At 43.1% G+C, this 21,984-nt stretch overlaps 1 pseudogene; it reads right to left on the bottom strand.

The window, feature by feature from the left end:
- Positions 1–4,047: 4,047 nt before the first annotated feature.
- LOC102473332 (GTP-binding protein 10-like) overlaps positions 4,048–21,984 on the bottom strand; it is a 19,558-nt pseudogene continuing 1,621 nt past the window's right edge.

Genomic DNA, 21,984 nt, shown 5'->3' with positions numbered 1-21,984 from the left:
AAAGAGTGAAATTACTTGAGTCCTGGAAGAACTCTCAGCTGCAGGTTCTTACCTAGACATGCATCTTGGGAGGACTCTTCAAGCAACTCTGTTCTTGCTCCAGCTGGGGTATAACTTCTGGTTTAAAGAGATGGCCCCCAAGAATGTGGGAAGCCAGTCCCCAAGTTCAATTTGTACTGGATTTCCAGTTTCTGAGCGAACACAGCCTCCTTTTCCACCAAAGTCAGCGTGTGCTAGATTTGGTATTTTCTGCTAAATATAGATGCTAACTCACCCAGAAATGAGTCACCACGGTGAGATCCTACAGTGTACGACAGACTGGGTCAAGGCCCGTGTTCTGTTGGTATGGACGCGGCTAAACTGATGTTTGCTGTATGTTGGGACTCTCAGGTCACTGATTTTCTGTGATTGTTTTAAAGAGGAATGGAGTGAACACCCAAGGATGTTTAACTTGCACACGTCTATAAGGTAATATCTAGAAGTATATTTGCTCAACCATAGGATATGCACATTTGATAATTGATTGCTATTGGACTGTCTCAAATGCCCTTACAATCAATTTGGATTCATCTATTTCTCTCATGAGAGAAAGACAGAGAGACAGGTACCCCCAACAGAGTCTTCATGCCGTCTCAGCCCATATCTTGGGTATGCGTTTGCCCGGTGTGCTCGGAGAGGTGCCAGGATATGAACGCTGGACCGTTTCCATTGGAGTCCAGTTGCGTTACCATTGTATCACTGCCTGGCCCTCACTTTGGTCTTAACAGGGTTTAACAGTGTCTGTTCCGAGTTAGCCTGCATCAAGCCTTGGTGCTATTACTCTTCTGAATATTCCAGTCTTTGACTTTACAAACCCCTAAAATGCAATTCATTGTATTCTCTTTGCAATTTCTTCATATTTCCACACCCCCGTTATGTATTTCATTATAGCATGCAGCAATCATGTTGAAATTGTTTACATGTGCTCCTCTGCTTCTTTTTAAAAAATAATTATTTATTGAATTTCATTTATTCATTCATTTATTTTAATTTGACCACATACACAATCACACACACAGTCACACACACACACAGAGGGAAAGTGAGAAAGCAAGTCACCAGGTCCAGGACTCAAACCGTGGTCAGCCATGTGGGAGTGTCCAGCACCTTAACCACCATGCCACTTGCTGGTCCCCTGGACCATTTACGTTTAAACCATGTTGTTCAAGAGGGAGAGCAATATCAATATAGCCATAGATATATTGGTAAAAAATTTCAAATCAAGGAGCTACAAGAGATTTAAAAATCCATCAGTGAATACCATGAAAGTTATGCCAATATATATTAAAACTTAAATGAAAACTAATGTGCATGAATGTAAATCACCAAAACTGACTCAAGGGAAAAAATGGATAATATAAATAGAGCAATAATCAGTAAAGGAATTAAAGTGAGGTCTAATAATTTCCCTTTGGCAACAACAACAGAATGCCAGGTTCTCATTTTTTGTTATTGCTGGAGGCACATGCACTCACAGGTGGTGGTGAGGGCAGAAGCATTCCCCAAAGGGGGGTGGTCATGCTACAATCCTTTTTCCTCCATTCCACCCACTGGTCAGAATTTTTTTTTTTTTTTTGGAGAGGTTTTTGCTATAGGGCGCGTGCGCTCGCCAGCCAGCCAGCCAGAGAGAGACATAGAGATAGAAAGCGAGAAATCACCCCCAGGGAGGATGGTCACGTTGCAATCCCTTCTCCTCCATTCTCCTCTCGGGATCTTGGGCACGCACGCACACGCGCCCGGCGTGAGTTTAAGCCACCAGGACGCGAACCGCGGTCGACTACGTGGGGGAGTCCAGTGACATAGCCATTACATAACTGGTGACTCCCAACCGGTCAGAATTTTGAACACACAGATTCATGTGCCCAGCATGTTCCTCAAGCTGCTGGGACCTGGACTCAAACTCTGGTCAGCCTCAGCCATGTGGGATCTGGCTCCCTTAACCACAATTAATAACAGCAAACAAGCAAAGAAACAGAATTGATCATATCAAGCAGGGTCTATATCAAGAAGGTAAGCAAGTTTCAACATGAATATATTATTCTTATTTTCTTGTGGGGGGGTAAGGTTTCTGTCATAGAGAGGGAGAGAGGGAAAGTAAGAAATCATTTCCTAGGGGGGCATGACCACTCTGCAATGTCTTCTTCCCCTGGGATTTTGTGCATGTGAGGGGATCTTTGGTCACAGGTGAGAAAACAAAGCATTATGCTGCCGATCAGATAGAAGGAGCATGCCATGAAGAGCGCACCGTGCACAGCCATGTCCAGCACGACATCCTCGCCCCTCAGTGCAGAGTCACCCGCTGCTCTGCCTCTGGAAGACGCTGAATGGAACTTCTGCTCCTCCAAGCAATGGTTTGCATTATAGTCATAGTATCATGAATGGCTGTAGCCTTCTTACCTGGCTCTGTGGTGGCTTCCATCCCTTCTTGGGCTCAGAAGGGGGTCTCAAGTTGGAAAAATCTATATAATATGTGGTCAAAGACATATCTGTGTGAGAATGCATGTCCTGACAGGTTGCGGTCTGGAGAGGGTTTAACGTGTGAAAGAAAAGGGTTGCAAAGGTTGAATATCTCAGGGGAAGAGTTCCACACTGTGGGAATTCGAACTTTCTGTCTCTTCAGGAAAAGCTTAGAGCTGGAGAATGACTGATTTGGGGTGACTGGAAGGCCAATGGGACAGTGGAAGAAGAGCTATCCAAACCATGACTGACCAGAGGATACATGGTGGCCCCGAGGACAGTGGTGGGGGGAGCAATGATGGGTGTGGTGGTGGGGCATGTGAATGACGAGCAGCAGGCCAGGGGTACGAAAAGCCTGTGTGAAGAGTGTGAGGGAAAAGATGAGGTGAGTGCAAACACTGTCCCCATCTGTGGGCCTTATGGGCTTCTGTGGGTTATCTGTGCCTGTGCCTCCCACAGCTCCAAGTCTTCAACCTCATGATGCTCCACACAGTGCAGACACCAACCTCTGGAGCAACGAACAGAAACCCTCCAAAATGAGGGATGGGGACCCTGCCATGAGTCCTACTCACAGCCAGCCCACGCCCCGTGGTCTTCACAAGATTGCCAACCCATCAACAGGCTGCCACCAGAGCAGGGGGACACATGTTCCAGATGGTGGAAATACTTTTCAGTGGGATAGTCCTGTTCATGTTCGTGGAATGCATAATTTAGGAATCCTGCTTTGTCACTTTTTTGTATGTTTTGCTTTCTTATTCACATCTAATTATAGATCTCTATAGCACACAATATTTTTTTTCAAAGTATGCCTACAGGGACCAGCAGTTAGCATAATGGCTATGTTGCTGGACTCCCATGTAGTTGACTGCGGTTCGCGGTCCGGACCCGGTGGCTTAAAACTCACGCTGGGCGCATGTGCGTGCGTGCCCAAGATCCTGGGAGGAGAATGGAGGGGAAGGGATTGTGATGTGGCCATTCCCCGGGGAGGTGATTTCCCACTTTCTGTCTCTCTGTCTCTCTCTGTCTTTCTGGCGAACGCATGCGCCCAATAGGAAAAACCTCTCCACACACACACAAAAAAAGTATGCCTACAGTATGTGACTATCATATCACATCAAAGTTATTAACGTATATATGCTTTTCTTTCTTTTTTTTTTCCCCCTGCCTCAGGTTTTTTTTTTTTTTTTTTTTTTTGAGAGATTTTCACTGTAGGGCGCGTGCGCTCGCCAGACAGACAGAGAGAGACATAGAGACAGAAAGCGAGAAATCACCCCCCAGGGGGGATGGTCACGCCGCAATCCCTTCTCCTCCATTCTCCTCTCGGGATCTTGGGCACGCACGCACACGCGCCCGGCGTGAGTTTTAAGCCACCGGGTCCGGGACACGAACCGCGGTCGACTACGTGGGAGTCCAGCGACATAGCCATTACGCTAACTGCTGGTTCCCTGCCTCAGGTTTTTCATACACACAGCACAGGAGGATATCAGCCCCATGTAGAGAGCAGCCTGGGGGTCACCAGTCCTTCTGTCCTCATACTGGTAGAGGCCTCTACTATGGCGCTTTTGTGGGGGCCTGGACACCTTTGGGAGCCTGAGCTGGAGCTGGAACTGAAGACAGAGCTGCAGCTGAGGCCTGGGCCTTGGTTTGGGTCTTGGTCTGAGCCTTGGCCTTGGCCTTGTTGGCCTTTGGTCAAGAGAGCCTGAGGCCCTTAGTGGTATGGGGGTGATGCATTTCTTGAGCTTGGGGTGGGCGATGTAGTGAAGACAACTGAGCTTGCGGCTGCTGCCCTTCAGGACTCCCTTCTGAACCTCTTTGGGCTTTACGAGGGCCTTGATGGCCTCTGCTCGCACACTCATGGCCTTGGTGCTGTTGGCCTGCATCTTCTTCAGACTCTTCCTATTGTGTTTCCTGGCAAAGCGCATGTTCCTCAGGAACTTGGAGTCCACCCCCTTGAGAGATTCATATCTTTGTGATTGAAGCTTCTCGATGGACATTTCTATGCCATTTTCGGGACTGGTTGTATGTGGTGTGGTTCTTGGACTTGGCTGTGTCTGCAACGAAATCTGTGACTGTCGAGGAGCCTAAGGCCAGAAGAGAAAGCTATTACCATATATATGATTTTCAAAGGAGAACTTTACATTGTTTTTTTCCCAGAACAATATGTCATTTTTTAATATTTTACAATATAGTGAATAGTGGGACCAGCAGTTAGCATAATGGCTGTGTTGCTGGACTCCCACGTAGTCGACCGCGGTTCGCGTCCTGGACCTGGTGGCTTAAAACTCACGCCGGGCGCGTGTGCGTGCGTGCCCAAGATCCCGAGAGGAGGATGGAGGAGAAGGGATTGCGGCGTGGCCATCCCCCCTGGGGGGTGATTTCCTGCTTTCTGTCTCTCTGTCTCTCTCTGTCTGTCTGGTGAGCGCACGCGCCCTACAGTGAAAACCTCTCCAAATAAAAATAAAAAATAAAGAGGTGGTGTAGTGGCTATGTCTCTGGACTTCCATATTGCTGACAGTGGTTTAAGTCCTAGATCAGGTGACTTGAAACTCACGCTGGGCATGTGTCATATGTGCCCAAGATCCTAGGAGGAGAATGGAGAAGGGATTGCAGTGTGGCCATCCCTCTGGGGAGTGATTTCTCACTTTCCTGCTCATTGGGTCGATCTCTCTCTCTCTCTGGCGATCTCTCTCTCTCTCTCTGGCGAGGGTGCACGCCCCAAGGCTAAAACCTCTAAAAAGTAATTAAAAAGTAACATTGAAGCGAACCAGCAGATGGCATGGTGGTTAAGGCACTGGAATCCCGCATAGCCAACTATGTTTTGAGTCCTAAACACAGTGGCTTGAAACTCACACCAGGCGTGTATGCATGTGCGCCCAAAACCCCGAGAGCAGAATGGAGGAGAAGAGACTGAGACTTTGGCTGTCCCTACTGAGAGGTGATTTCTTATTTTCCCTCTCTCTGTCTCTGTCTGTTTCTCTCTCTCTCTCTGGTGAGCGCCAGTGCTTAAGAGCAATAAAAAACAAACAAACAAACAAAAAACCTCTAAGCCAAAAAACTAAAGAGTAATTATTTTTGAATTATTTATTTGTAATTTTATTAATTATTATTATTATTTAAAATTTGCTATAGGGGACTTGTGCTCACCACAGAGAGAGAGGAAGAGAGAGAGAGAGAGAGAGAGAGAGAGAGAGTGAGAAAGCAAGCCACCATATCAGAAACTCGAACCATGGTCAGCTATGTAGGAGTCCATTGCCTCAAACACAATGCCACCTGCTGGCTCATAAAGAATAATTTTTAAAGCTCACTAACTTGCTAGTAGTTCATAAAATGTTAAGTTGAAAAACTTTTATAATAAACTCATTTAGGTGAACAAATAGTGGCCTTCTGGAAAGGGCTGGGAGGAGGTTTTTCTTTGGAGAGGTATTTTCTACAGGGTGCGTGTGCTCCCCAGAAAGACAGAGAGAGACAGAGAGACAGAAAGCGAGAAATCACCCCCCGGGGGGATGGCCATGCCGCAATCTCTTCTCCTCCATTTCCCTCTCAGGATCTTGAGCACGCATGCACAGGTGCCCGGCGTGAGTTTAAGCCACTGGGTCTGAGACTCGAACTGCAGTTGACTATGTGGGAGTCCAGCAACATGGCCATTATGCTAACTGCTGGCCCCATGGGCTGGGAGGTTTAAAGAAGGAAACCTTGTTCCTTTTGGCTAGAACCGCATCTTCCAGTAATTCACCAAAATGACGAACACAAAAGGAAAGAGGAGAGGCACCCGATATATGTTCTCTAGGCCTTTTAGAAAACATGGAGTGGTTGCTTTGGCAACATACATGGGAATCTACAAGAAAGGTGATATTGTAGACATCAAGGGAATGGATACTGTTCAAAAAGGAATACCCACAAATGTTACCATGGCAAAACTGGAAGAGTCTACGGTGTTACCCAGCATGCTGTTAGCATTGTTGTAAACAAGTTAAGGGCAAGATTCTTGCCAAGAGAATTAATGTGCGTATTGAGCATATTAAGCATTCTAAGAGCAGAGATAGCTTCCTAAAACATGTGAAGGAAAATGACCAGAAAAAGAAGGAAGTCAAAGAGAAAGGTACCTGGGTTCAACTGAAGCGCCAGCCTGCTCCACCCAGAGAAGCACACTTTGTGAGAACCAATGGAAAGGGGCCTGAGCTACTGGAACCTATTCCCTATGAATTCATGGCATGATGGGTGTTAAAAATAAACTAACCTGTGCTCTATATATTAAAAAAAAGAGAAGGAAACCTTTAATTTTTTACTTTGTGTGTTTTTGCATTGTTTGATTAGGTTTTCTTACAACGAATATGTACATTTTATAATTAAATTAATTTAAAGCAGAAAAGTTCAAATGTAAGTATTTTTGAGACACTCAGGTAGAAATTTAGAGTACTTCTCACATAATAATAATAATATTGCTGAAATTTGTATTTCCTCATTACTATTACTTTTTCTTTTTTTAGAGAGATTTTTTTTGCTACAGGGCATGTGCATTTGCCAGAGAGACGGACAGAAAGTGAGAAATCACCACCCAGGGTGATGGCCACACTGCAATCCCTTCTCTTCCATTCTCCTCTTAGGATTTTGGGAACACACACACACCTGGCGTGAATTTGAAGCTGCAGGGTCTGGAATTTGAACTGCAGTTGACTACGTAGGACACCAGTGATGTAACCATTACACCATCTGCTGTTCCCAACTATTTCTTTCTTTGTTAAAATATTAACTCTTAAAACAGACAATGAAATAGACTGGGACATAAGAAAATGAGACAGAGATCAGTCTCCTGAAAGCAGGAAAATATACTGTTATACTTACGAGAGCGAGAAATAAAGGCTCCTAGCAGAATCTATTGTTCTGTTGGTTTCTGTGAAACACTATTACGATGTTTGTTATTACTAAGTATATTCCAACTTGGGGCTTTGTGGTTTTCCACAAAGCAGAACTATTATATTTTTGGTGGAACCAGCTATGACAGATCTGCTTTTTTTTTTTTTTTTTTTTCTTTGTGAAACAAGAGCAGTTGATTTATTACAGGAAGTAAAGTGTAGCAAACTAAATATAAGAGGTGATTTAAATAATAAAAAAGAACAAGATAACTGATCAAATTAGTAAAAGGAACTAAAAACAATCTACAGCAAATGCAAACAAAACACAGTTGGCTCATTCTAAAAATAACCTAGGGTTTTCCCAGCATGAATTCTTCATATTAGCACAGTCAAAGATATTACCATAGATAGTCTCACATTTTATATGTTGTAAAGATGTACAGTGACTGAATGCAAAAAAAAAAAAAACAAGAAAAAAATATATACAAAAAAGAAGACACTGAAAATACAATGCACCAAAAACAAAACAAAACAAAAACCAATTAAACCCCAAACCAACCAAACAAACAAAAACCTTAGGAAAACCTTTCATATATACTTTTTTTTTTTTTTTGAGAGGTTTTTGCTATAGGGCATATGCACTCGCCAGAAAGATAGAGAGAGACAGAGACAGAAAGCGAGAAATCACTCCCCAGGGGGGATGGCCAAGCAATCTCTTCTCCATTCTCCTCTCAGGATTTTGGGCACACATGCACATGCACCCAGCATGAGTTTAAGCCACCGGGTCTGGGACTTGAACCGCCATCAACGATATGGGAGTTCAGCAACATAGTCATTACACCAACTGCTGGTCCCTCATATATGCTTTTTAAAAGGGTCTCAATGGTGCTACTTTAAGTAAAGGAATGTCTGTGTTATTGTGGGTGAACTGGCCATAAATTTGTAAAATGTGATTTTTAGGTCTCTGTTACTTTTTTTAAAACTGTTGATCTACTTAATCATAAGATAATCAGTTAAAAAGGTATGGCTCTTGAATGATGGTAATATCAGAAGATAGTATTACTTAGAAAACACTGAAAAAGTTTTTAGTACTCACACAATTTCAATATTTTACTTAAAAGCTCAGGGTTTTAAAATTGTATTTGTTCAAATAGCAGTCCAATTAGTAACATCTACGAGGTGGTGAATATGGATACATAGTTGAACATTGTTCAATGAGACAAATATTTTCTGAGAAATGCATCTTTTCTTTAGCCTTTAGATATTTTGATATTATTTTAAAATGTTTTCATTTTTAAATTTAATCACTGTACATCTCTGCAGTGTACAAATCAATACCATTTTTTAAAAAGAATGATTTAATTTTGTTTATTTATTTTAATTTGGCCAGAGAGGGACAGAGAGAGAGAGAGAGAGAGAGAGAGAGAGAGAGAAGGAGAGCGAGAAAGCAAGTTGCCAGGTCTGGGACTTGAACCACGGTTGGTCATGTAGGAGTCCAGTGCCCTTAAACACCACACCACCTGCTGGCCCCAATACCAGTTTTTTAAAAGAGAAAATTTTTGCTATAGGGCATGTGTGCTTGCTTGAGAGAGAGACAGAGAGAGAGGAAGCAAGAGAACACCCCTAAGGGGGGATCACTGTACCACAATCCCTTCTCCTCCATTCTCTTCTTGGGATTTTGGAAAATGCATGCACATGTGCCCAGAGTGAATGTCAAGCCATCATGTCCAGGACTTGAACCGTGGTTAACTATGTGGGAGTCCAGTGCCTTTAACTACTACTCCACCTGCTGGTTCCAATCAATATCATTTTTTATGAACACGTGAAAATTATATATACTTATCATACACAACATCATTTTTTTTAATAAAGTTTTTTTTGACCTTAGGGCATATGCACTCAGTGGGGAGAGATATACAGAGACAGAGACAGTGAGAGGGAAAGTGAGAAATCACTCCTTAGGGAGGATGGCCACACCGCAATAGCTTCTCCTTCATTCTCTTCCTGGGATCTTGCACACGAATGCACATGTGTCTGCTGTGATTTTCAAGTCACAGGTCCGGGACTCAGACCACAGTGGGTCACATGGGAGTCCAGTGACATAATTGCTATGCCATCTGCTGGCCCAACGCAACACTTTAATTTATTTTTTTAAAAAAATTTTGTCTTAGGGCACAGGTGCTCACTAGAGAGAGAGACAGAGACAGTGAGAGAAAGTGAGAAATCACCCCCCCAGGGGGTTGGCTGGGCCACAATCCCTTCCCCTTCATTCTCCATCTGGGATCTTAGGGACACATGCACACGCACCCAGAGTGCGTTTCAAGCCACCGGATCTGGAACTTGAACCGCAGTTGGTTATGTGGGAGTCCAGCCACGTAACTGCTACGCTATCTGCTGGCTTCCCCAACATGATTGTTAGGTGTGTATACATTGTGGAATGGTTCCATGAAGCTATTTAAAAGATGCATCACCTCGTATTTGCATACCTTATTGTGGATGGGGAGAGCACTTACAATGTACTAGTCAGCAATTAAAGGAGATGAACTCCTTTTTTCTTGTTTTTGTTTTTGGCATAGGACACAGACGCTTACAGGAGAGAGACACGGAGAGACAGAGAGAGAGAAAGTGAGAAATCACTTCACGGGGGGGATGGTCGGTTGGATGGCCAAGCTGCAATTCCTTGCCCTTCGTTCTCCCCTTGGGATTTTGGGCAGGCGTGCACAAGTGCCAGCGAATCTGAGAAGCAAATCCCATGTGGGATGGGATTCATGTGGGAATCCAGTGCCTTCACCACCATGCTCCTGATGGCCCCTCCAGCGTTACTTTTATTTTTACGTCAGAGTGTGTGCTCACTCACCAGGAAAGAGAGACAGAGGGTGGGAGAGAGATTCCCAGTAAGGTCTGGTCACACTACAAGCCTGCTTTCTTCCTTCCTTCCTTCCTTCCTTCCTTTCTTCCTTCCTTCCTTCCTTCCTTCCTTCCTTCCTTCCTTCCTTCCTTCCTTCCTTCCTTCCTTTCTTTCTTTTCTTTCTTTCTTTCTTTTTCTTCTTTCTTTCTTTCTCTTTCTTTCTTTCTTTCTTTCTTTCTTTCTTTCTTTCTTTCTTTCTTTCTTTCTTTCTCTTTCTTTCTTTTTTTTAAAAAATTTCTGTTAGACAGATTTTTTGCTATAGGGCATGTGTACTCACCAGAGAGACAGAGAGACAAAGTGAGAAATCACCCTCCAGAGGGGATGGCCACTCTGCATTCTCTGGTTGGGTCTTTGGGCAAGTGCGCATACCTGCCTGGTGTGAATTTTAAGCCAAGGGGTCCGGGACTCTAAGCTGGTTGACTATGTGGGAGTCCAGAGACATAACCTGCTACTTCATCTGCAGGTCCCACAAACCCTTTTCTTCCATTCTCCCTTCCCCTCAGGATGCAAGCTATGCATGTGTGAGAGCGCGCGCGCACACACACACACACACACACACACACACACACACTCACTCCTGGTGTGTTTTCCCAGCTGTGGGGGCCCAGATCCAGGGCGGTGGGGTGGGTGAGGTCTGGCTCTCCACTCTGTGCGACCGCTGCTAAGGAGCAGCCTTCACTGCGACTGTATTTCAGTGGACCGACTTGTTGCTTGGGTGGAAGGCCCCTTGGTTAAGAATTGAGCACTGAAAAGTGGTTCGAAAATGAGACTCTCAAAAGCCACCTCTGTCCCAAAGAACAGGTACATTTTATTGGTTCTTGTCACTAGTAAAAAAGGACAGAGAAAAAATGGCCTGAGGAGGGGTTTTGTTCAGACCACCGTTTTATTTCCTACCCCAAACAACAACAGAACTTTCTCTATCCCCTCTTTGTTTCTGTGTTTAAAAACAGGTTCTTGTCAATAGAGACCAAAGGCTGCTCTGAACACCTGGCTGTGTGCTGGGTGCGCAGGCTGGCCGGGGAACCAGAGCAGCACTGAAACCCTCTCAGTAATGAGGAATATGGAGAAATAAAACACGAGCATTAATTAATAAATGAGCAAACGATTATCTGCAGCGAAAATGGGAGAGGGAGCCTGCGCAATTCTCTGAGCCCGTCCTCCCCCAAGTGTTTGTTGCACTTGGGTTCTAGTAAGTGGGCAGATTTGCAAATGCACTTGCACAGCCTCCCACAGCTCCCCCATGGTGGGGAGCAGGCCTCTGCTCACACGACCCTGCCTCTATGTGGAACCACTGGCCCTGAGCTGGAAACTGACCTTCCCTCGGTTAGACTAAACTAAAAGGATCTAAGCAGGCCTTTTACAATTGGCGCAGAGCAGTGTCTACTGAACTGCAACCTAGGCTCACATACAAGCTAGTAGGGACCCAAGCCGGGCATGTGGCCTCCGTCAATCACACCAGTGATAGCCAATCACAGGCTGCCCACTGATCCTGGAGAGAGGACTGATATCAAGGGCAGCCAATTAGATTGTGCAGCTCATTCCCCCCTCCCTGGGTGGTGCATCACTTCCTTTTCACTGCATATAACAAAAACGAGTGCAGCTGGTGAGTGGTCCATCAGAACTGTCTGGGCATATCTGTTGCTTGATTAAACTCTTCTCTATGTAAGTGGGTCCCAGTGCTCCTTTCGACACTTCACAGAAGACTTTCAGCTCCTGACTTCCTCAGCCTCACACCCAGACGGTTGGTTTCTGAGTTGTGCCTGGGGAGTTTCTTCACCCGAAGACGACTGGCACAGAGCTAGTAGTTTTCTCTGTAAGGGCTGGTGCTTGGCACCGTGGCCCAAGTTCACTGGCCCGCGGCCCTTCCTCTGCCCGTGTGCCTGTTTCAGAGCGGCAGGGGTGAGCAGAAGCCTTTACTATGACTTCTATTCAGACTACCTCCGTGTCACAGGTTCTCAAGGGGATGGAAGCCACGGGGCATCTCATGATGTTCTGCAAGGAATCGATGATTAAGATGAAAGACAGAGCGCCATGGAACTGGCGCTCGCTGTCCTGGCCACACGTGTCACTAAGTATCTAGCAGTTGAATGTCTGCCATGGCCAGGGACCCCTCAGATGTCCTTCTGGAAGGATATGCTCACGTTTCTCCCGAGGGAGATTCTTACCACTCCACTGAGCCATGGGACACGATTGTCCCTGAATGTGTAAAACACCACCTCCCCTGCGTTTCTTCAGAGAGGGCGTTTGCAGAACCCACAGATGTGATTGTGGTGTAAGCTCTCCTGATCCCTGCCGGGTGAAGATTGTATGTTTGCTGGAGAATCTGGGCATTTTTTTCTGGTGTCAATGATCTGTCCCATGCCAGAAATAGCTGTCCTCCATTCTGAGTCCCTTCTCAAACAGTCTGCCTGTTAGAGAAGACTGACGGTTGGTGAATGCTTCTAATTTAGTTGTGACTGGCACACTTTTAAAATGGAAACTTCACATTCTTGTGCTAGAAGTCTGGCGTAGTGAGCTTTGATCGTTTCCATTTCTACACCACAGCCTTGGAGCTCAGCAAGTTTCCATTTCTATACCACAGCCTTGGAGCTCAGCAAGAGGCCAGAGAGAGCTAACAGGCATTCCTCTCAGCACAGGGCTCCCCACCTGCCAGCTGCTTCCTCTCAGTGCACCCTGCAGACATCTGACTGTGAGGTGCAGGTCCCCACCCCCAAGTTATGCTGCAGGCTGCTGTGAGGTCTCTCAGTTTTTCTCTATTCTCTCCCCTCACACTGCCTTTATCTCTCTATCACAGTCTGTCTGTTTTGTCACACCCAGATATGAATGACTGCCCTCTGGATTATTTATATCATCCTTGTCTGGGAATTACAATGAAAATATCTTTGTAAAAGGTGAAAGATTTATACCATCTGAAGAGAAACCAGAGTATACAATTAAAATTTCTATGAACGCGGTTTGTATTGTTGTGTTGCATTGAATTTGCATCTTCCATCTGAATAAGTAAGGCTGCCCCAGGACGGGATTTTCCCAGGACACCAGGATGTACACAAGGTTGTTCTCAGCACGAAGGTGTGTTCAGGCTGCCATGCCTTGGACAGGGGTGGGCAAGGGCCCAAGGGCATCTGTCAGGATGACTAGGTTTCCCATGTGAGGGGATCCCTGGACAGAGGTGAGAAAACGAAGCAGTATGCTGGCCACTAGGTAAAAGGAGCATCCCGTGAACAGTGCAGCATGCACAGCCACGTCCGGTGCGACATTGTTGCCCCTCAGTGCAGGGTCGCCCGCTCTCTTGCTACCGAAACCAAATGGAGCTTATTCCTCAGAACAATGGCTTTCATCTGAGCAGATCGTCATGGATGGCTTGTAGCCTTCTTGCCTGGTTGTGTGGTAGCTTCCACCCCTTCTTGGGCTCAGTAGTGGGTCTCGAGTTGGAGAAAACCCATGCAATATAGGGTGAGGGCATCTCTGTAGGGGGATGCATGTGCTGATAGGGTGCGGCCAGCAAGGGAGTTAGTGCAGGACAGAAAAGGGTTGCAAAGGTTGAAAGGCTAAGGTGAAGAGTCCCATACTTTGGAGGTTTGGAATCTCCTCTCTCTAGGAAAAGTTTGGTGCCAGAGAATGACAAACTTGGGGTTATTGGAAGGCCAGTTGGACAGTGGAAGAAGAGCTATCCAAACCATGACTGATCAGAGGAGACCTGGTGGTCAGAGGACAGTGGTGGGGAGAGCAATGACAGGTGTGGTGGTGGGGGGGATGGGAATGACAGGCAGCAGGCCAGGGGTAGGGTAAGCTCGTGTGAACAGTGGGAGGGAAAAGATGAAGTGAGTGTAAGAACTGTCCCCATCTGTGGGCCACATGGGCTTCTGGGGATTATCTGTGCCTGTGCTGCCCACAGTGCTCCAAGTCTTCAACCTCGTGATGTTCACCACAGTGTAGACACCAACCTCTGGAGCAACGAACAGAAACACTCCAAACTGAGGGACGGAGGACCCTGCCATGAGTCCTCCTCATGGGCAGCCCACGCTCATTGTCTTAAGATTGTCAACCCCTTGACTGGCTGCCCCCAGAGCAGGTGTCACATGCTCCAAATGGTGAAAAGACTTTCCAGTGGGGGACCAGCAGTTAGCATAATGGCTATGTTGCTGGACTCCCACGTAGTCGACTGTGGTTCGAGTCCCGGACCCGGTGGCTTAAACTCATGCTGGGCGCGTGTGCGTGCATGCCCAAGATCCTGAGAGGAGAATGGAGGAGAAGGGATTGTGGCATGGCCATCCCCCCTGGGGGGTGATTTCTCGCTTTCTGTCTCTCTGTCTCTCTCTGTCTGTCTGGCGAGTGCACATGCCCTATAGCAAAAACCTCTCTCAAAAAAAAAAAAAAAAGACTTGTTCATGTTCCTGGAATGCATAATTTAGTGCTTCATCATGTTTTATTTTTATTTTACCTTTTCTTATTCACATTTAATTTTACATCTCTATAGCACACAATGTTTTTTCCAAGTATTCTTACAGTATGTGATCATATCAAAGTTATTGCCATATACATGATTTTTTTTTCGCTATGGTCGACTACATGGGAGTCCAGCGACATAGCCATTACACCAACTGCTGGTCCCAGATTTTCAAAGGAGAATTTTACATTTTTTTCCCCAAACAGTATGTCATTTTTATTTGATATTTTACAGAATAATGAATAGCAATATATAAAGGCTTACTAAGCATTAAATTCCATAATAATTTGTAATAATTTAGAAATAGCATCGAGGGACCAGCAGATGGCATGATGGTTATGTTGCTAGACTCTCACATAGTTGACTGCAGCTTGAGTCCTGGACCTGGTGGCTTAAAACTCATGCTGGGCATGTGCGCGTGCCCAAGATCCTGAGAGGAGAATGAAAGAAGAGGGATAGTGGCATGGTCAAACTCCCTGGAGTGTAATTTCTCACTTTCTGTCTTTCTGTCTATCTAGTGTGTGCATGCATCCTATAGCAAAAATCTCACTCAAAAAAAATAAAAAGGCATGGAAGGGGGCCAGCAGGTGGCATGGTGGTTAAGGCATTGGATTTCCACGTGGGCGACCATGGTTGAGTCCCAGACTTGGTTGTTTGAAACTCACACCAGGCATGTGTGCCTGCATGTCCAAACTCCTGAGAGGAGAAGTGAGAAGACGGGATTGAGGCGTGGCAGTCTCCCCTAAGAGATGATTTCTCACTTTCCCTCTCTCTGTCTCTGTCTATCTCTCTCTGGTTAGCAATTTTTTTTTTCTGAATTTACTTATTTTTATTTTATTTACTATTCTTATTATTTTAAAATTTACTATAGGACACGTGCACTTTCCAGAGAGAGAGAATAAGAGCGAGAGTGAGAAAGAGAGAAAGAGAAAGTGAGAAAGCAAACCGCCAGACCTGGGACTTGAACTGTGATTGGCCATGTGGGAGTCCAGTGCCTCAAACACAACACCACCTGCTGACCCTTCAAGAGTAATTTTTAGGGGCCAGCTGGTGGTATGGTGGTTAAGGTGTTGGACTCCTACATGGCCAATCTCGGTCTGCGTCCTGGACCCGGAGGCTTGCTTTCTCACTTTCCCATTCTCTCTCTCTCTGGTCAAATTAGAAAATAAATAAATAAATAATCTTTTAAGAATGATTTTTAAAGCTCATTACCTTGCTACAATTTTGTTAAGTGTAAAGTTGAAAAAAACTTATGTAATAAATTTATTTAGGTAATCAAATATAATAAAAAAACAGTTGTGCAAGAATATAAACTATTAGCAGCGGTGTTCTCTGGGAAGGGATGGAAGATATAACACAGAAAGAAGGAAACCTTTTATTTTATACTTTGTGTGTTTCTGCAGTGTTTGATTAGTTTTTTAAAAAATAATGAATATATACATTTTATAATAAAACTAACTTAAAGTTAAAGAAAAGTCCATTTGTAAGTATGTTTGAAGCACTCAGGCAGAAATTTAGAAAATGTAATTTTTCGGGACCAGCAGTTGGCATAATGGCTATGTCACTGGACTTCCATGTAGTCGGCTGTGGTTCGAGTTCCAGACCCGGTGGCTTAGACGCATGCCAGGTGCATGTGCGTGCATTCCCAAGATCCCAAGAAGAGAATGGAGGAGAAGGGACTGCGGCGTGGGCATCCCCCTGAGGGATGATTTCTTGCTTTCCGTCTCTCTGTCTCTTTCTGTCTTTCTGGCAAGCGCATGCGCCCTATAGCAAAAACCTCTCCAAAAAAAGAAAATGTAATTTCTCACAGATTAATGATAATAGTGCTGAAGTTTGGTTTACTTATTATAATTTACCTCTTTACTAAATATTAATTCTTAAAATAGCCAATGATATAGAGTAGGCTCTAAGAAATTGAGACATATGGTTTAGTCCCAAAGGTGGAAATACATACTATTATACTTAAGAGAGAAAAATTTTTCAAATTTTCAAATCATAAGCAATTTGTCTGCTATTTTCTGTTAAATACTATCATGATGTTTATTGGATTCATATCATAAGCAATTTGTCTGCTGTTTTCTGTTAAATACTATCATGATGTTTATTGTTACCAAATGTATTTTAATTTAGTGTTTTGAGATTTTTCCAAGAAGCAGAACTATTATATTTTTAGTGTAAACAGGTATAGGACAGATTTAAACATATTAAAAAAAAGTATAGTTGCTCATTCTAAAAATAACCTAGAGTGTTCCTTGCATGAACATACTATTAGTCCAAAGATATTACTACATATATTTTCACATTTTGTGTGATTTAAAGATGTACAGCAATTGAATGTAAAAAAATAAGAAAAAACTATATAAAGAAACTAAAACTACAACCCACACATACACACAAAATCTAGTGTATCCCTTCAGATACTTTAAAAAAAGGATCTCAATGGTGGCATTTAATTAAAGGAACGTCAGATAATTTTATTGTAGGTGGACTGGTCATTAATTTGTAAAATGTAATTTTTTTGTTCTCTGTTATCTTTTTACTGTTGGTATACTTAACTACAAGACAATTGATTAAAAAGGTATGGTTCTTAGGGCTGGCAGGTGGTGTGGTGGTTGAGATGCTGCACTCCCACATGGTTAACTGTGGTTCGATTCCCAGACCTGGCAGCTTGCTTTCTCACTTTCTCTTTCTCTCTCTGTCTCTTTGGTCAAATTAAAAAAATAAATAATAATAGCAAATATTACTCAATAAATATTTTTTAAAAGTATGGTTCTTGAATGATGGATCTTATATCTTAAGGAAGTAATACTAAAAAAGAGTGGAAGTTTTCAATATTAACACAATTTCAATTTCATTTTTTTATAAGCTGAGGCCTTTTTATTATTTTTGTTCCAGAGCAGTCCAATTAATAGCATCAATGAGGTGATGAATATGGATACATAGTTGAACATTGTTTAATGAGACAAATATTTTCTGAGAAATGCATTTAGCCTTTAGATATTTTATTTTATTATCATTTAAAAATTTTCTTGATTTTTATCTTTAATCACTGTACATCTCTAAAGCTTACAAATCAATACCTTTTTTTATAGACACACAAAAATTATATATATTTATCATAAAATTATACCTATTTATCATGACATGATATTTTAAGTATATATACATTGTGGAATGATTCCATCAAGCTATTTAATATATGCGTTACCTCATATATCTATTTTTTTTGTGATGAGAACACTGAAAATCTACCCTCTTAGGAATTTTCAAAATATAATACATTATTATTAACTACAGCCAACAAGCTGTATGATAGATCTTAAAAAATGATTCTTCTTATTTAACTGGAATTTTGTATTCTTTGACTAACATCTCTTGAACCACCCTGTTCCCAGCTGTCAACTTCCATCCTACTCTCTTCTCTTTTGTGAGTTCAAATTTCCTGGAGTCCACATATAAGTGACATTATACACTATTTGTCTTTCCGTTCCTCGCTTATTTCACTTAGTACAATGACTTACAGGTTCATCCATGTTGTTGTAAATGGCAGGATTTCCTTCTATTGTTTACCAAAAAAAAAAAAAAAAAAAATCACACCAAGTGTGTCCAGCAGTTAGCGTAATGGCTATGTCGCTGGACTCCCATGTAGTCGACCGCGGTTCGTGTCCCGGACCCGGTGGCTTAAAACTCACGCCGGGCGCGTGTGCGTTCATGCCCAAGATCCCGAGAGGAGAATGGAGGAGAAGGGATTGCGGTGTGGCCATCCCCCCTGGGAGGTGATTTCTCGCTTTCTGTCTCTCTGTCTCTCTCTGTCTGTCTGGTGAATGCACGCGCCCTATAGCGAAAATCTCTCAAAAAAAAAAATCCTTCTATTGTTTAGGGTCAAAAATTCTATCAGTACCATTTAAATAGATTTAAATTCTATCCATCTTGGAACTAGTTATAGCATGCTTTGGAAATCCATAAATTAAGGAACTGTTTCATATGCATCTTTTTCCTGACTGGCGTGTTCATTCAGTGACATTCTTACATAGTTCTTTAGTTCTTTAAGTCCTTCTTCAGATATTGCAGAGCTGGGGATGATATGTTGGAACTCTATAGTCCTCTCTGGAATCGTGATTTGTTCAAATAAATGCAGAAAATCTTTAGGATCCTGGAGTTGCTTCATCAGTTGATGGAATTTCTCCTGGGCACACGGCTAGTCCATTGCATTAACTACCAGGAGTGCAGGTTTTGTCTGAAGTTCTTTGTCCAACTCCAGCTCTTTTGTAAGCAGTATTATGATATCAAATGCGGTTCTATACTGAGTTTGCGAAGAAAGCTCTGAAATCCAGAAATATCAATGAAAAGGAGCTGTCTAGTTCTTTCAACATGCTTAAGGAATTTGTGGCCCATTCCTTTGTTCATATGTTCTCCTTCTATGAAACCTGGAAGATCAGATACTGACCTGGAAGATGTATGTTTGAAATTATTGTATATAATTTTTTAAAGTTCAGGCTTGAATGTTGTAAATTCATCATCTGCAATTTTAGGTTTTACTTTAATGGTGTAAATGCACAATTTGCAATTTCAGGTTTAAGTTTTTAGCAAAGAGGATTTTCCAACATTTGGGAATCCATCTAGACCTAAAGCATCTATAAGTTTTAGACCAAGGTGAATTGGTAATTTCTAGCATTTCAATGGTAAAAAAATTTGTGAGGCCAGCAGTTAGCATAATGGCTATGTTGCTGGATTCCCACATAGTCGACAGCGGTTCGAGTCCCGGATCCAGTGGCTTAAACTCACGCTGGGCGCGTGTGTGTGCCTGCCCAAGATCCCGAGAGGAGAATGGAGGAGAAGGGACTGCAGCGTGGCCATCCCCCCTGGGGGGTGATTTCTTGCTTTCTGTCTCTCTGTTTCTGTCTGTCTGTCTGGCAAGCGCACACGCCCTATAGCAAAAAACAAACAAACAAAACAAACAAACAAACAAACAAACAAAAAGGAACCAACAAGAAACAAAAAACCTTTCCAATAAAAGGAGAAAAAAATTGTAAGTAATTTACCACAAAGACCTCCTTCAGCAACCAAATTTGAGCTTCTTCCTTATTGAGTTCTGCTATAATTTATCATTTTCATCAGTTATTGAAATGACCCACTGGTACAGGGATTTCACAGGCTCTTCCCCTGGAGCCTTTTAGTGCACTAACTTGACTGCTCCTACTCTAGCTACAGACCATTTCTGAGGACATTAGTCTTTAAATTGTTTTAAAGTAATTTTTCCTGGGCTATCACCCAGACATCACCACTTTTCTCACCTTCTCCACCCAAATGCAGATAACCCATTCCACCACTTCCTCCTTTGATGAAGAGGCTTATCAGTGAAATTTCCGTACTTTCTGAACAACACACAACTGCACCATGACTACAATGAGGCAGGATTCCTAACTGTGGAATCAGCACAAATTCTGATTTACATTCTTTATTTTTTGGAGAGGTTTTTGCTACAGGGCGCGTGCGCTCGCCTGAAAGATGGAGAGAGACAGAGAGACAGAAAGCAAGAAATCACCCCCCATGGGGGATGGCCATGCCACAATCCCTTCTCCTCCATTTTCCTCTTGGGATCTTGGGCACACATGCACATGTGCCTGGTGTAAATTTAAGCCACGGGATCCGGGACTCAAATCACGGTTGACTGCATGGGAGTCCAGTGACATAGCCATTACACCAACTGCTGGTCCTGGGTGCATAGATATTCGTAAATGTTATGTCTTCTTGCTGAATTAACCCATTCACTATTATATGATGTCTTTCCTGGTCTCTTCTTACAGTCTTTGTCTTGAAGCCTATTTTGTCTGAAATCAGTATCACACCTCCAGTCTTTTTTGACTTCCATTTGCATGAAATATCTTTTTCCAGTCCTTCACTTTTAGTCTACCTATGTCTTTATCCATGAGGTGTATTTCTTGTAGGCAACAGATAGAGGGTTTCTGGTTTGTTTGTTTGTTTTAATTTATTCAGGCAGTCTGTGTTTTTTAATTGGATAATTTAATCCATTAGCATTCATTGTTATGGTATTTCTGGACCTGTTCCTATCATTATTATTATTTTTTTTGGAGAAGTTTTCACTATAGGGCGTGTGCGCCCGCCAGACACACAGAGAGAGACATAGAGACAGAAAGCAAGAAATCAGCCCCCAGGGGGAATGGTCACGCTGCAATCCCTTCTCCTCCATTCTCCTCTCGGGATCTTGGGCATGCACACACACGCGCCTGGCGTGAGTTTTAAGCCACTGGGTCCGGGATGCAAACCGTGGTCGACTACGTGAGAGTCTAGCGACATAGCCATCACGCTAACTGCTGGCTCCCCCTGTTCCTATTATTAAGTGAGCCATTTTCTTGGTTGTTTTTTGTTCTCTTATAACTGTCTGTCTGACTTTTTTGTTTTTCTGGCATAGCACTCCCTTCAGAACTTCTTGAAGAGCTGGTCTGGAGTTGGTAAATTCTTTCAGGTTTTGTTTATCTGAGAATGTTTTTATCCCCCCCCATATGAAGGATAATCTTGCTGGGTATAGTATTCTTGGTTGAATTTTTTGTTTTTCATTTAACACTTTGACTGTATCTCCCCATTCTTTTGAGGTCCGATGTTGGCCTGATGGGGTGACCTTTGTAAGTAACTTGACATTTCCCTCTTGCCAATTTTAGTATCTTGTCTTCATTGTTTTTGTCAGTCTGGCTATGATGTGCCTTGGAGGGGATCTTCTTGGGTTGATTCGATTTCGGGTCCTATATATTTCTTGGGTCTGGATATTTGAATGCCTCTAGATTTGAAAAGTTTTCTTCCAGGATTTCATGGAATAAATTATCAATGCCCTTATTATCTTCTTCCTCTTCTGGGATACCAATTATCTGGATGTTGGGGTGCTGGATGATATCCAGTATTTTTCCTATATTATCCTCATTTTTCTTGATTGTTTTCTCAATCTCTTTGATAAATTTTTCTAGGTCAGAGGTTTCATCTTCTACATTCAAGATTTGATCTTCTGCGTGATCTACTTGTTTAATACTTTTGAGGTAGGTTTTAATTTCCCATATCACATTCCTTATCCCTTACAGTTCCATTTGATTCTTTTTTAAGATGTCTATTTGCGTGATCTACTTGTTTAATACTTTTGAGGTAGGTTTTAATTTCCCATATCACATTCCTTATCCCTTACAGTTCCATTTGATTCTTTTTTAAGATGTCTATTTCTTCTTTCAAATCATGAAAGGACTTCCTCATCTCCTGGAGCTCGTTGTCTCTTT

This window comes from Tupaia chinensis, unplaced genomic scaffold (assembly GCF_000334495.1).
Source record: "Tupaia chinensis unplaced genomic scaffold, TupChi_1.0 Scaffold000067_1, whole genome shotgun sequence".
NCBI classification, from domain to species: domain Eukaryota; kingdom Metazoa; phylum Chordata; class Mammalia; order Scandentia; family Tupaiidae; genus Tupaia; species Tupaia belangeri.
This window is presented reverse-complemented; position numbering and strand designations above follow the sequence as displayed.